Consider the following 5,630-nt stretch of genomic DNA (forward strand, 5'->3'; position numbering starts at 1 on the left):
CCCCGAGGCCCCCGACAGCACCCCCCCCCGCCCAACCCCCTCCTCAGGCCCGCGCCCCCCCGCCGCCCTTCCGGGTGGGAACTGGGCTGAGGCGCGGGGGCCCCGGGAGGCGTACGCCCCGCGCCGCGCGAGGTGCCGGCGAGCGAGGCCGAGAGGGCGGGGGGGGGGGGGGGGGGTGCTGTCGGGGGCCTCGGGGCCCGCCAATGTGCGGTAAGGGACGGAGAAACCTCGGAGAGAGAGAACCTCCCGCCAGCTGTCTGGAGGAGCACAAGGAGACGACCATCCCCTTTGGCCCTCAGATTTCCCTCTTTTTCCTGAGAGGAGGCTCGGGGTAAAGAGAGAGGTGGTGGGGCCGGCGCTAGCGCCGGCTTCTTTGTCTGAGCCGCCTGCGCCCCGCGCCCCTCGGGGCTCGCCCGCCTCGGAGCCCGGGCGGCCTGCACTTGTTCTGGGGATCCACCCGCGGCCCCGAACCGAGAGGCGCCCCTGCGCTCCCTTCCCAGGCAGGCCTCGCGTCCCTCCCGCTGCCCCCCGCCCGGCTCCTCGTCGCAGCGACTGAGCCTCATCTGTAGCCGGATTTTAAATGAGATTAAGGGAAAGTGGAATTGGCAGCCTCGAGTGGTGCCTGGAAATGGTGATTTGTGCTACTCGGGTGTGGGGAATTGTGTGGCAGGAAGGGCTGGCGGAGCTGAGCCCCGACAGGCGCTCTTCGCTGGACTGTTCTGTTATTCATTGCTGCTGGGTTCTTCAGGCGGAGAAGGTTGTAATTTTTTTAAATCAGTGTTTATTTCCTTTAAATGTCAGCTAAGACCAATGTCCCTGAAATAGAGGAAGGGGAAAACGTTCTGGGGAGATGCTGGCAGTGGTGATTGAAGCGGGTGGTAATGAGCTGCTGCACAGGAGACTGTGGGGAAGTGAAATAAAAAGCACGGTTTTTAACCGAGGACGGCTGGCAGGAGCCCTGCGGCATCCAGAGATGGGGGAGCTGGGTTGCCAGGTTTTAATGCCTCTCCCCACCCTCCCTTGGCTTACCACCAAGCCCAGATAAACCCGCACGTACAGAAATGAGTAGATTATAAAATTGGAAAGAATGGTGTCTTTGCCTATTGGGAAGGGGGCGGCGTGAAAGGCAGGGTCCAAAGGGGAGACTTCAATAGTCCTTTGGTTGCAAAAGGAGGAGATTGTTTTTCTTCCTTGTATCCAAACCGAGTTCAGACTGGCAGAAAAAGCCCACTTCTGGCTACCTTCTCGTTTTCCTTCTTTTGATCCCCGAGGGCCTGACTGCTCTATATATTTGATGTAATCATCCTTAGCACTGCAGCTCTGTGCTGGGTGGAGACTATATGGGCTGTAGGTAAATTACTGCATTTAATACTCACACCACCCCCAGAGGCAAAAAATTATCTCCATTTCACAAGGGAAGAAACAGTCAGAAATGTTAATTTGCCCAATATCAGTAACAAAGGCTGGATGTGGGACAACCTGGCTGCTGGCTCTAAAGGCTCTCACCCAGAGCTGTCCTGCAACCATCTACAACCTTAGCTAGAAGGAAGACTACCACCACCACCTGTTCACAGCAGGCAATGTTGCCCTGAATAGAATTACAAGACACTCACCCCACAGCCGGCATGACTGTTACCATGTCTTCCTGTCCAGTTAGGTGAATATAACCTATCACAAAATGAATCACTTCTAGAACGAATCCAAAACTATTGCACATTTTTAGCTAACTTTAAACATGTTTACCATGTGCCCAAGTGCTGTCCTAAATACTTCAAAGACTAAACTCTTAATCCTCATAACAACTTTATGTGTAAAGCACTATTGATAGCCTCATTTTACATACTGTGAAAATGGAGCACAGAGAGGTCAAGCTGTGTGTCGAAGGTCACACAGCTGATAAGTGAGAGAGCTATGACTTGAACAGTCTGATTCTAGAGTCCCAGCACTTAACCACTGTAAACCACTTCCAAGGAATGCATGTTGGTATTGTTAGAGGGATGAGAAAAAGAACTATTCTTTACTAATGTCAGATTACCTCATTTAATCCTTACATTAGCGTGTGAAGTAGGTACAATTATTCTCACTTTTTAGAAAAGAAAGTTGAAATTCATAGAAGGTTAGTGATTTTTCAGGGGCACTCAGAAAAGGAGCCTGGGATGAAATCTGGCCATGCTTGTTCCCAAGGCCGCCGCTTTAAATAAATTGTCTTTAGTAAAAGCACTGATAATTGGTCCGGGACATAACCGGCACTTCATTCCCAGAAGGTCGCCAATTCCCAGAGGTCCCCCTTTTTCTATTCTATAGGAAGTACTCTCTTGTACATCTTTTACCATAACTTTCTTAACATTCAATTTATATGACTAAGTTTATTTTCCAATCTTTCCCTTTGTTTGTGCTTTCTTAACTTTTTACAACATTACCTTGCTATGTGCATTTTGGTGACTTTCATACTCTTTTAACTACTCAGGCTCAAATCTCTGACTTCAGGCCCATGGTTGTTCATTAACAGGCATAGAGACTGTTTAAATAATGAGTGGTGTTGAGTTGCTTAAGAGAAAGGTAGATGCTGGTACACCCCACTTAGCAGTCCTTTGCACAAGCATGAGTACTTGTGCCCTTAAAGTAATAGAGGTCCAAGTTCACACATCTCTGATATTTTCATGGTCAAACCCAGTTCAACTAGCTATTATTAATACATTTTAATAATCTTATAAATAAATCAGGAAAATGCAAAGGGCCTATATAGAATCACCATGAACATTAGGAATTAGCATCTTTGGGGACACCTGGGTGGCTCAGTCAGTTGAGTGTCAGACTCTTGATTTTGGCTCAGGTCATGATCCCAGGGTAGTGGGATAGAGCCATGCATCAGGCTCTGTGCGGAGCATGAGCCTGCTTAAGATTCTCTCTCTCACTCTGCCCCTCTTGCCCCCTCATGCATTCTCACTTTCTCTAAAATAAATAAATAAATAAATAAACAAACAAACAAACAAACAAATAAATAAATATTTCTCTAAAATAAATAAATATATATATTTATATATATAAAATTAAAAAGAAATTAGCATCTTCCTAGTTGAGCAGTTGAAGTCTCACAATCTATTGGAGGAAAAGTAGGTTACAATTCGAAACTTCCAGTTTCCAAGCTCCTGTGCTAAGTCTTAGATCTTATTTCTATTTACTGAGTCATAATAAACATCTTCAAGAATATTTGGTCCACAAAATCTACAACCCTTCAATTTTCTTGAAATGCTTTTCAAGAAAAATTGGCTTACATCAAAAAATCTGCAAAAAATAAAAGTGTCAGGGGTGAAAATGACTAAATTTGTGGATAAGGGAATTTAAAATGGGGTAAGATTCCTTTTTAATTAAAACTGCTCTGAAGTGGCAATTACTCTACCAAAAAAATTACACGTAAGCATTCTTAGCCTATAAATCCTTTCTTGCTAATAAGTAAAAATTATTGCCCAGTACTGAATTTGAATAATCAGAACACAATGGGAAATACATAGATTCTATATTTATGTACATATAATAAATCAGATCCACAACTTTCAAATCATTGGGAGAAGATGAATCTAGATAAAATACAAAACAGACATTGAATTACATTTAAAAGTTGCAAGAGTTCACTCACTGTCTGCCTTTCACTGATCTTTTGAGTCCAAGTAGCAAACATTTTGATATGTATGAGAAAGTAAATCTCTACTCTTATCTACTATGTAAAAGTCAAGCAGACAATATACAAAATTATACAAATATATATATATATATATATGTATATATACATATATATAGATGGAGAGAGAGAGGGAGGGGGAGAGGGAAAAGGAGGGGGAGAGGGAGGGAGAAAGAGAACAAACAGGAATCAGCCAACTCTTTAGGCTCCAAATTAGTAATAAAGGACCAAATAAAAGGAAACCCTTCCCTACATAGAAGTAAACTTATAAAAACCTATTACTTGTAAGACATGATACAATCTGAAGAAGTTGAGACTCTTAAGCAAATAAAAAAAAGGGTTAGCTAAGTCTTTAGGGAATGAAACTTTGGTTTGTGAGTTCGAGACCCACATTGGGCCCTCTGCTCTCAGCACAGAGCCAGCTTTGGATCCTCTGTCTCCCTCTGTCTCTGCCCCACACCTGCTCACACACACACACACACACACACACACACACACACACTCTCTCTCTCTCTCTCTCTCTCTCTCTCAAAAATAAGTAAACATTTTTTTAAATGCTGAGAGAAGGAGAAAAAAAATATTTGGGACCAAAACACCTACGTGTAAGAAGTAGCCTATTGGGAAGCAAAGTGGTAAATAGAACTACCCTATGATCCAGAAATTGCACTACTAGGAATTTATCCAAAGGATACAAAAATGCTTGTTTGAAGGAGCATGTGCACCCCATGTTGGCAGCAGTGCTATCAACAATAGCCAAATTATGGAAAAGAGCCCAAATGTCCAATGACCTATGAATGGATACACACACACACACACACACACAAATGGAATATGACTTGGCAATCAAAAAGAATGAAATCTTGCCATTTGCAACAATGTGGATGGAACTGGAGGGTATTATGCTAAGAGAAATAAGTCCATCAGAGAAAGACAGATATCACATGATTTCATTCATATGTGGAATTTAAGAAACCAAACAGATGAATGTAAGGGAAGGGAAGCAAAAATAAGAGAAAAACAGAGAAGGAGGCAAACCATAAGAGACTCTTGAATACAGAGAACAAACTGAGGGTTGCTGGAGGGGAGGGGGGTGGGGCAGATGGGCTAAATGGGTGATGGGCATTAAGGAGGGCACTTGTTGGGATGAGCCCAGGGTGTTATATGGAAGTGAGGAATCACTGGATTCTACTCCTGAAGCCAAGACTACACTGTATGTTAACTAATTTGAATTTAAACAAACAAACAAAAGTGGTAGATTGAAGGCCTGAAAGAATGTCAGTGCTGGTGGAGTAAAGAACATCAAGGGAGACTGGCCCTGATGAGCTGTGAGCACAGCAGTGGACAGACCAGGCAGGGCCTTGTCAGCTGCAGCAAGGACTGTGGTCTCCTTCCTGAATGTATTGGTGAGGCACAGGAGGGATTATAAGCAGGGACCTATACTGAGGTCATGGTCATAGATTTGGAGGGTCATGTTGGTTACAGTAGAATCGGGAGCAGGAAGGTAGATGCAGGAAGAGGATTCAGATGTGGTACAAGTAGTTCAGGTGAAAGATGATGGTCTGGGAGGAGAAGGCAGAAGGGGGGTGGAACTGAGAATATTTAAAAGACCCACAGCCCTGGGTGATAAACTGAATCACTGGACCCAGGGCTAAGGGGAGAGAGAAGGTGATGCCCAGTTTTCAGGCCTTTGAAGCTTGGTGACTGTGCAGTTCGATAAACTATTTTTAAAATACCTTTTATTGGGATGCCTGGGTGTCTCAGTCGGTTGGGCGTCTGACTCCCATGATCTCCCAGCCATGATCTCCCAGCTTGTGAGTTCGAGTCCCACAGTTCGAGCTGTGCTGACAGCTCAGAGCCTGGAGCCTGCTTCTGGTTCTGTCTCCCTATCTCTCTGCTCCTCCCCTGTTCACACTCTGTCTCACCCTCTCTCTCAAAACATAAATAAACATTT

The sequence above is a fragment of the Herpailurus yagouaroundi genome, unplaced genomic scaffold, assembly GCF_014898765.1.
Source record: "Herpailurus yagouaroundi ecotype Mexico unplaced genomic scaffold, PumYag 100, whole genome shotgun sequence".
In the NCBI taxonomy this organism is placed as follows: Eukaryota; Metazoa; Chordata; class Mammalia; order Carnivora; family Felidae; genus Herpailurus; species Herpailurus yagouaroundi.